General features: G+C 40.9%; 1 long non-coding RNA gene, 12 other non-coding genes and 3 pseudogenes across 13 annotated transcripts; all 16 read right to left on the bottom strand.

Annotated features, from left to right (window-relative positions):
- Positions 1-1,083: 1,083 nt before the first annotated feature.
- On the bottom strand, positions 1,084-7,131 carry LOC123115551 (uncharacterized). The gene is made up of 2 exons (XR_006456662.1): positions 7,039-7,131; positions 1,084-1,428 (listed from the first exon to the last, which is right to left on the bottom strand). It is a non-coding gene; the product is annotated as an uncharacterized lncRNA (long non-coding RNA).
- Positions 2,393-2,477, bottom strand: LOC123118096 (uncharacterized; annotated as a pseudogene).
- On the bottom strand, positions 2,554-2,651 carry LOC123118095 (small nucleolar RNA Z103). Its single transcript, XR_006457717.1, has one exon. It is a non-coding gene; the product is annotated as a small nucleolar RNA Z103 (small nucleolar RNA).
- Positions 2,756-2,901, bottom strand: LOC123118315 (small nucleolar RNA snoR137). Its single transcript, XR_006457861.1, has one exon. It is a non-coding gene; the product is annotated as a small nucleolar RNA snoR137 (small nucleolar RNA).
- Positions 2,980-3,072, bottom strand: LOC123118103 (uncharacterized; annotated as a pseudogene).
- On the bottom strand, positions 3,170-3,265 carry LOC123118080 (small nucleolar RNA Z223). The gene has a single exon (XR_006457702.1). It is a non-coding gene; the product is annotated as a small nucleolar RNA Z223 (small nucleolar RNA).
- LOC123118304 (small nucleolar RNA U36a) lies at positions 3,326-3,410 on the bottom strand. Its single transcript, XR_006457852.1, has one exon. It is a non-coding gene; the product is annotated as a small nucleolar RNA U36a (small nucleolar RNA).
- LOC123118132 (small nucleolar RNA R16) lies at positions 3,490-3,573 on the bottom strand. The gene has a single exon (XR_006457736.1). It is a non-coding gene; the product is annotated as a small nucleolar RNA R16 (small nucleolar RNA).
- On the bottom strand, positions 3,628-3,715 carry LOC123118137 (small nucleolar RNA R16). Its single transcript, XR_006457741.1, has one exon. It is a non-coding gene; the product is annotated as a small nucleolar RNA R16 (small nucleolar RNA).
- On the bottom strand, positions 4,273-4,368 carry LOC123118098 (uncharacterized; annotated as a pseudogene).
- Positions 4,750-4,821, bottom strand: LOC123118108 (small nucleolar RNA R66). Its single transcript, XR_006457724.1, has one exon. It is a non-coding gene; the product is annotated as a small nucleolar RNA R66 (small nucleolar RNA).
- On the bottom strand, positions 5,055-5,147 carry LOC123118044 (small nucleolar RNA SNORD96 family). The gene has a single exon (XR_006457669.1). It is a non-coding gene; the product is annotated as a small nucleolar RNA SNORD96 family (small nucleolar RNA).
- On the bottom strand, positions 6,240-6,328 carry LOC123118280 (small nucleolar RNA snoR14). The gene has a single exon (XR_006457831.1). It is a non-coding gene; the product is annotated as a small nucleolar RNA snoR14 (small nucleolar RNA).
- On the bottom strand, positions 6,405-6,483 carry LOC123118257 (small nucleolar RNA U61). The gene has a single exon (XR_006457807.1). It is a non-coding gene; the product is annotated as a small nucleolar RNA U61 (small nucleolar RNA).
- On the bottom strand, positions 6,660-6,748 carry LOC123118271 (small nucleolar RNA snoR20a). The gene has a single exon (XR_006457822.1). It is a non-coding gene; the product is annotated as a small nucleolar RNA snoR20a (small nucleolar RNA).
- Positions 6,800-6,893, bottom strand: LOC123118130 (small nucleolar RNA R38). The gene has a single exon (XR_006457734.1). It is a non-coding gene; the product is annotated as a small nucleolar RNA R38 (small nucleolar RNA).
- Positions 7,132-8,350: the final 1,219 nt, after the last annotated feature.

The raw sequence follows: 8,350 nt of genomic DNA, 5'->3' as shown, positions 1-8,350 counted from the left end.
AGGGGGCGTCACTCGACGACCCGGTGCCACCGGGGCTGGTGAGTGTGTCGCTAGCTAGAGAGGACCGGGAGGCGAGGGAGCGGATCGCAGGAGAGGCCGCAGTCGAGGAGTACATGGCGGACCTCCGCCGCCAGTAGCCCGAGCTTGTTGAGGCAGAGCGCAAGATCTTCAGGGAGTGCACAGCGGAGGGGAAGGTCATCGACGTCTCGGGTGACGACGAGGACGGCGGCACCGATGATGACTTTGACATAGAAGAATGACGAAGGATCTTCCGCGACTGCAGCAACGACGACACATGGCCAGACCCCATGGGCAGTAGGAATTCACAGGCGGAGTGGCTTGCCTTCTACAAGTCCGACGATTAAGGTTTTAGACTATGCTTCGGTGGTCGCTAAAGTATGGTTCAATGGTTTATCGAATCTTTGTTCATTTAAATTTAAATTTTTTACTCCGTTAAATATATAGGAGATTGGTTAGAACCGACCAAATTTGGCAGCCAAAGCTTCCATACAGCCAAAGCCACATGATGCTAAACTGTCCTTGGTAAGGATGCTTCCATGCAGCCAAAGCCACATGAAGAAGCGGCACTTAGGCTCGACTTAGGCTTGTCAAATCTGAAGGGCGACAGAGCCAATGAGTTGGGACCGGTATGTGAATACAGAGGTGTACACCTGAGAGTTGTTCCAAACCCATCGTACGGTGTCGGTTTGCTGAGTAATCTGGTTCAGACGCGGACATAGGGCGTCCAAATCCTGAGCAGCCCAAGCATCCTTTTTTGACGGACCATATACCTTTCCTCCTATCCAAGTATATAGCCATATAGGTTTCGTCGGTGTGTTGTTTTTACTGTGACCATTGTACTGAGAGCACTTTGTTTAACGATTTATCATTCATGCCTTGTTCTAGGGGACTTGTCTGACGGCACTTGGGGTGTAGCAAGATGCATGCATGAATTGTTTCTCTGTGCAGAATGATTTGTAACCATCTAATAGATCTAGGCAAAAATTTAATCTGTAATCTTTGCTTGAAATTCGATCCTGAGACTGGATCAGTAGCACGATAATTTGCTTCACATTTAATCAGTAGCACGAGCAAAAATTCGATCCATTTATTATCAATCTGTAATCTTTGCTTGAATTTTTTTTCCAAACGAGAAACAAAGATATTAGAAGACACAGCAGATCATCCTGAGACTGGATCAGCAATGTTGCCCCGATTGAATGCTCCATTGTTTCTCTGTGCAGATAGATTTGTACCAGGCCAAATGTGAAGCAACATTAAACCATGCAGAACTTGGATTTTCTTTACTCTGTTTCCTCTGCACAACGGCATGATAATCAAACGTATTGTAGACTGATCATCACCAGACAAAGACCCCACAGCAAAATGCCAGCACTGCAAGAGGGCCAATGCACCACGAACTACCACCTGCAGCACCAAACCAATTAGTTGCATTACGATTTGCATTCACTGAACAAACCGAATTCAAAATCAGTATTTGAATTTACATGTTTTTCTACCACTCCGAAGGAAGAATTTGAATTTACTCCCTCCGTTCTTAAATACTCTAAAATAAGGGGCTACATACGGAGCAAAATGGGTGAACCGACACTCTAAAATATGTCTATATACAACCGTATGTAGTTTGTATTGAAATTTGAAATCTGTAAAAAAACTTTTATTTAGAAACGGAGGGAGTACAAGTTAAAAGCTATGGTAAATGACGGTGCATCAATTCCTCTACAACTCACAAATCGGATGCAATAGCTAACAGAAGGCAAGAACCTTCAACTAAACCTCTTTCAGTGCTAGCTAGGGGAAGACGAGGCAGCAGTGTCAGCTTGGGGAGGAAGATCTTCAGCTGAGCACGTATCAGCAACCAATATTGCAAGGTAAATAAAGTACGATGCTGGTCGGTTCATCTATTATAAAAAGCTCGATTTTGAAACGTCAAATGAATCAGAATAACCAAGAGGGCTAAACTTAGAATACATCTCTTCCGTTGGCTACTAAGATAGAGGGGACAAGTGTATAGAAAGAAAACATTAGACAGGCCAACCATCAGTTTTAAAAAACTCGATTTTGTATTCCTCAAAGAAAATCTCAGAGTCACTACTCAGATTCAGTGGGCTATGGATTTCTGACAGGCCGAGATTCAATTTTAAAAAGCAGAATTTTGAAATATCAAGTGTATGAGAATAAACATAAGAGTCCTCATTTGCTAAAAACATCTCCATTCTAAGTAAAATCAGATGTTGAATTACTAACCCTACTCAAAACACAAGTGGCAATCATATTGCACAAAAGAGGACTATGTAAGCAGAAATCAATGGATCAGATTTTTGGCTTGGAACCCTCTGATGAGGATTACATGTGGCAAACATAAACGAAGATGGATCAGATTTCTGGCTTGGGATCCCGATGGATTACGGTTGCGCATAGTATAATCATAGTCGATCATTTGGGCTCACTACCATTCAGTTTACAAATCAGAACAGATAAACAAAGGAAAAATACAAACAGAAAAAAGAGGGTTAGAGAATGTTGGGTGAGATGGATCAGATTTCTGGCTTGAATCCTATGATAAAGGATCACATTTGCGCACAGTATAATCATAGTTGATCAGCTGGGGAAAGGATCCTCACTTCCATCTAAATGATGGAAGCCAATGTTTAGACACAGACACCTCCAACATTGGTATAAGAAGCTCAGAAATAAAACATCACCAGAAATTTGGACATTTTCTAATGTTACAAAATGTGCCAGAAGACAGGTAACACGACGCAGTTTGATAAAGCACCGTGATGTTTAATGCTGGCCGGTGTTTCCATTCATCTATGCTTCCCTCTACAGGATGACCAAACTGTTAACAACAGGCCATTCTTCCAGTTGTGAAGCAACAAACACAAAACTTTTGTTCAGTAATCAAGCATAAAAAGCACAAAATCCAGTTCTGTGGGATGAACAATATGATCAAATATATCCTCAGTTCAGGTCTCCAAAGTGCTTCCTCACCGGGCCATCAGATGGCACATCAGAAGAACGAAAGTATTTAGGTTGATCACCGGGCAGTTTTAAACATCAGATCAATGACAAAATGTTTTACGTTTTTTTTACAAAACATGACATAACCTACAAACGGAAAACACAACATACATTTTTCAAGATGCAATGGCTCAGATCTTGCATAACAGGTTTCTCAGTCATGAGTTTTCAGAAGCAGAACTGGCATGTTTGCTGAAAGTGTTTATCATCACAGCCATGGTCTAACCAGAACACACACAAGTCTAAAATAGGATGACAACAATCAGAGTTTGTTATTTTATGGCTCATATTAATAAATTCAACCATGTTTTCCCTTGTACTTCATGAATTTATCAGAAGCGCGGGTAAGATTCAAATCACTGCCATTAATCAAAAGAAATCCACAGGAAGAGACATAAATAAAGCAGTATACCAATATGCAGACAGGATATAATGAAGCTGATGGGTGGCATCAGATAATAAGCGGAGTTTTGTAAACATATCAAAGATTCAGTGTTTAGCATATAACATTTAACATCATTTGCCACCTGTTGTTCGATAAATTTCTATGGGAAAAAGAGAAGATAAATAGATTCCTTTACACAAGGCATCAGATAATAAGCAGAGATTATTAGTCCACACATGGAATTTTCCATTGAGAGTGTAGGATATCTGATCATCACTTGCCAGCAGGAAAAATAAACAATTCTAAATATTTTAGAACAATTTCTAAGAAGAAAATCTAGGTTTTAATACTTGCAATCAGACTAGATATCTAAAGAATTTTGTAAGTATTAAAACAATACATACTTGAGAGGTGGTCAAAAAATGTTCTGAATATAAGAGTGCTACAACTCACGAACAATTGAGTGTTTGCTTTCATCCACCAAATGAATGCAGGAGCAACAAAATCAGAAACAAAACAAAAACCTAAAGAAATAAAATCATATACTAGGCAAAATATGGACATATTCTTATTCTTGTGTTAATAAATGTGCCAGAAGACAGGTAACACAACATGATTTGATATAATAAACACATAACATTTTTGCATTGCCAACTACTCCCTCCGTCCGGAAATACTTGTCATCAAAATGAATAAAAGAGAATGTTTCTAGAAGTATATTAGTTCTAGATACATCCCCTTCTATCCATTTTGATGACAAGTATTTTCGGACGGAGGGAGTACAAGAGGAAAACATGATATAAACAACATTGTTTTGGGGCGGGAAGAACACATAATAAAGAATTTCCTCAGTTCAGGTCTCCAAATTGCTTCCACACCACGCCATGAGATGGCGCATCAGAAGAACGAAAGTATTTAGTTTGATCATCATTGGAAAGTATTTATGTTATCCTCCAGAGAACAAGATAGTAAAAACAAGTAAATTTCCCAAGAGCAACCTCAGAACATTTGTATATTTGTATCAACAGATTAGTAATTTTCAAAAGGCTGCCAAATAGCAAAAAACAAATAGAGAAGAAAAAAAAGAACAACACTCTTCGATCCATATGAAAGAAAACACCCTAGGAAAAAAAATTAAACTGCACTATCCTCAGTTCGGGTCACCACTTCTTCCAAATAGAGAATTTCAGAACAAGGAAAGTACCATGGTGAAGGATGATCGAGCTGTCTTGTAGGCAAATACATCTCCATCAAGCAAAAGAATAGTACAACAAAAGTGAAGAAAGAAGATCAAGGAACAATAGAAGATCCAATCGGCGGCCCTCAGGGATTATGCTTATGATGTTCATCAACTAAGTAAACTCAGGTCTCAAAGATGTGCCATCACTGGACTCGCAGAACTGACTGAACTGAAGAGAAGAGAAACTTAAAACCATCAAACATATAACGATAAGCAGGGGCAATTAGGAGTAGGCGAAGCAGATCCCATAAAGTATAGCCCTTTTGGAAAATTCAAGCCTGGTGAAATATAATAGAGGAATTGAATCATCAAGGAGCTCGAGTCACATGATTCCGAACAAAAAGTGTTGTTCAACATGAACTAACACTCAAAGGCTGATAAATTTGTCCTCAGAATTACGGAATGGCAGCATGGACGCATAGCGACCGATCAGCCCCGAAAGATGGTATGATTTAACAGGTTTTTCATCACCGGACAAACATTAACAAAAACACAAACATACAGGTTACATAGATCAAATCTAAACTTTTTGGTGGTTGGACGTCAGAATTGCAGTCAGGCATCCGAGGAAAAAACATTGTATCAACAGTTTCAAGAACAAAAAGGGAAGGATGAGAAAAGATCTAACAGCATTAGCTCACAAGCCTGGCTGTGCAAAAGCACTTTTAGCGGCAACTGCGAATGTTTTGAGAATATATCATCATTGCCATAAATTTCCCAGCAGCGAAACATCTACAAATATATCAAAGGGGCATGAAGTCCCAGGATCTGATCAGTGCCTGAAAACTGATTACCGGCCCAATATGCTTGTAGCTACCAGAGAAGGCTAAAAGAACAAGCTAAGTCAGAGAGAATCCCTCAAGGACCGATAGAAAATAACACACTGTAGGAAGGGACATGGGGATTCCAACCAAGACAAACTAACAAAAGCCAAATTAAGGACACTTGTTAAAATAAAATCTACAAGACTAATAACGGGTCATTGACAAGTAGACCTTACCAGACAAAGCAATTATACTACTCTAAAACAGAGTACTGGCTGTGCGCTTGGCTAAGAGAACGCTAGGGGTATTGAAGCCATGAATTGAAACAGCCAATTTTACATGTGATTCGGTGTGATGTTTTTTAAAGACAAAAAAGGCACACCAGACGGTTCATTGGAGACAAGCATGGTTCACCTTCACCATGGCAACCAATAATATCATACAAATTCCGTTAATCAGAGCGCACTTTCACAAGAACTAAAAAGAGGCCTAAACCAATCTGTACCCATGAATATCAATTATATCCCAATGAAGGAGCATTGGCAGTAGTGATCCTTATGATACTGGAATGCAAGCTGTTCAGTTTGGTTCAAACCAGTCAATTTTTTGACAGTCCCAAGTGTTGTTCATGAAACGTGTTCAAAACATTATGTCGTTCTCGACAAAGCCGTTACCCGCCTGAAACACCATGTAGCATGTTTTATTGGATTGATGAAAGACGCTACAAAAAGCATATTTAAAATCAAACGAAAGTGTAAGGATCATGAAAAAAAAACAGAAGGGAATGGGGGAGTGGGACTCAGATGCGATCAGAGCCTGTCGGGATGTATGCGTGTCTTCACTTTGTGACATCAGGGGATTGACAGACTATCATACATAACATCATCACCTCGCATCGAAATCAATCGATCCTCAAAACAAATCCAACATATCAATAATCAGAGAAATAAACATCCAGAAAACAACGGAGGGGCTCAGAACTTCTTAGAGGGTTGTGTTACCGACATCGGCGCATCCGCCTCCGGCACAGGTTTCGTTCCTCATTGCCGGCGATAGCTTAGCACAGAAACCAATAATCTCCAACAGGAAAAAGACTCGCATGATACAATATGTCAAAAAACACATATCCTACAGATACCGTCCAATAAAAATGCATGACTTATTTAACCATATCGGTGCAATTTAGACAAATAACAGCTAGTTATGACAAGCTTTGATGAACTCAGCCTCAGACCGTCCTAGTTCATGCGAAATGTCGACAGAGTCCAGGCAATCAATGTGCCTGTTCAGCAACCAATACAAGTCATCACCGGCCAATATCCTACACGATTATGAAAAAAAGATATGAAAAGAATAGTGCACCGTAATCGTGTCAGATTCGAAGTATTCTCAGCAGCCTTCCGAGGAAGTAAGACAGGGATAACTGTATTTTTTACTTGTGATCTCATCATCCACGCCCATACTAATCAGTTAAGATGTGGGAGCTCAGACAGCCAAGGGGTTGTCTGCAGACGCTGCTCAAGAAACTCTAGTCCACAAATCTGTCATCACCGCTACATACAACCTCTCATCGACCATGGAAAGGAACAAGACACGAACCGTACCATTGAACGAGCGACGCGGATGGAGGGAGGGAGGGAAGGAAGGAGGAGAAGGGGGAGAGAGCCGCAGCCCGCAGGCGCATGGGATGAACTTTGAGGTTGGGGATTAATAGTTTTTCTCGAGGAGGTGGGGATTTATCTAGGGTTTTCTTCGGCTGCAGATGGGCCGGGCCCACGCATCGGCCTGCTGGGCTGCCGAAAATGAGGCTAACCTGGGCCGGCCCATTAAGGTAGCGAGAGGATGCGATCCCACCAGAATCTCGTCCTGAGAGACACAATCATATTTTTTTTTAAAATTGTGAGCAATTTTTTAAACACCTGCAAAAATGGACACATGAACATTTTCTAAATTTATGAACTATTTTTTAAAACAGGAACATTTTTTGAAATTCCAAAACAGGAGCCCCGGCGTAGATTCTTGCCATCTCCTTCGGGCGGTGAGGTTAGGGTTTCTCTTCATGTGGCGATATTTGGTGTCAGGTGTTTCAGATCTATGCAAGAGTTCAACGACGGCGACTGCGGCTCCAGGGCGCTGGTCCTTAGGGGCATGTGCGCGAAGACTTCCCGGTTGTCATCGACAAGGTCAAGCCGGCTCCAGTAGGGGAGTGGCGACAGCGGCGTATCGGCAGCTCGTTCACACGGTGGTAGTGGTCGTTTGGTGGTCTCGGAATCTCAATGTAATTTTTATTATGTTTGAGATGTTGTGTACTTCCGGTGAACTTTGATAATAGATTTGAATCATTTTCGCAAAAAAACTATGAAGGGGGAATAGAGTGCTTAGATTAGAAAAAATAGTATTTTGCTCCCCTCAGATGTTTAGGGTTTGTCTTTTGTCCCTACATAAAAAATCTTATTTAGCTCCACCACTGATGCCGATGACAACAAAACTAACTATAGTAGCAACATCTTTGATGTAGTTCAATAGATGGGCAGCATGAGCAGTGAGCGAGTCTAGAAGGGCAGCAATTGAAACCTGGATCGTGAGACCATTTGTAGCCAGTAGCAATAGTGGTTATTGTTAGAAGCGGTGTTTTTGCCCTCAAGTAGTCACTCAAATTATTATCTAACAAACCTTCAAGAAATTAAACAGCTCACGAATTACCAGTTAGCGGATTGGCGAGGTATTGTAGCATGGCTTGTCTCCATGTCCTGTATACAGCACTGATCTCTACCATTAAAATGGAGTTTGTACATTTCGCTTCCATCACTTCCACCTCCTCCCACCTTGTACATACCTAACCCCTCCCATCATGTTTTTTTTTTCAAATGGATACCCCACATCCTATTTCTAGTTTATAGCAATTTTTCCTTCCCT

Source organism: Triticum aestivum, chromosome 5B (assembly GCF_018294505.1).
Source record: "Triticum aestivum cultivar Chinese Spring chromosome 5B, IWGSC CS RefSeq v2.1, whole genome shotgun sequence".
NCBI classification, from domain to species: domain Eukaryota; kingdom Viridiplantae; phylum Streptophyta; class Magnoliopsida; order Poales; family Poaceae; genus Triticum; species Triticum aestivum.
The sequence above is the reverse complement of the archived record's forward strand: the minus strand, read 5'-3'. Positions and strand labels throughout refer to the sequence as shown.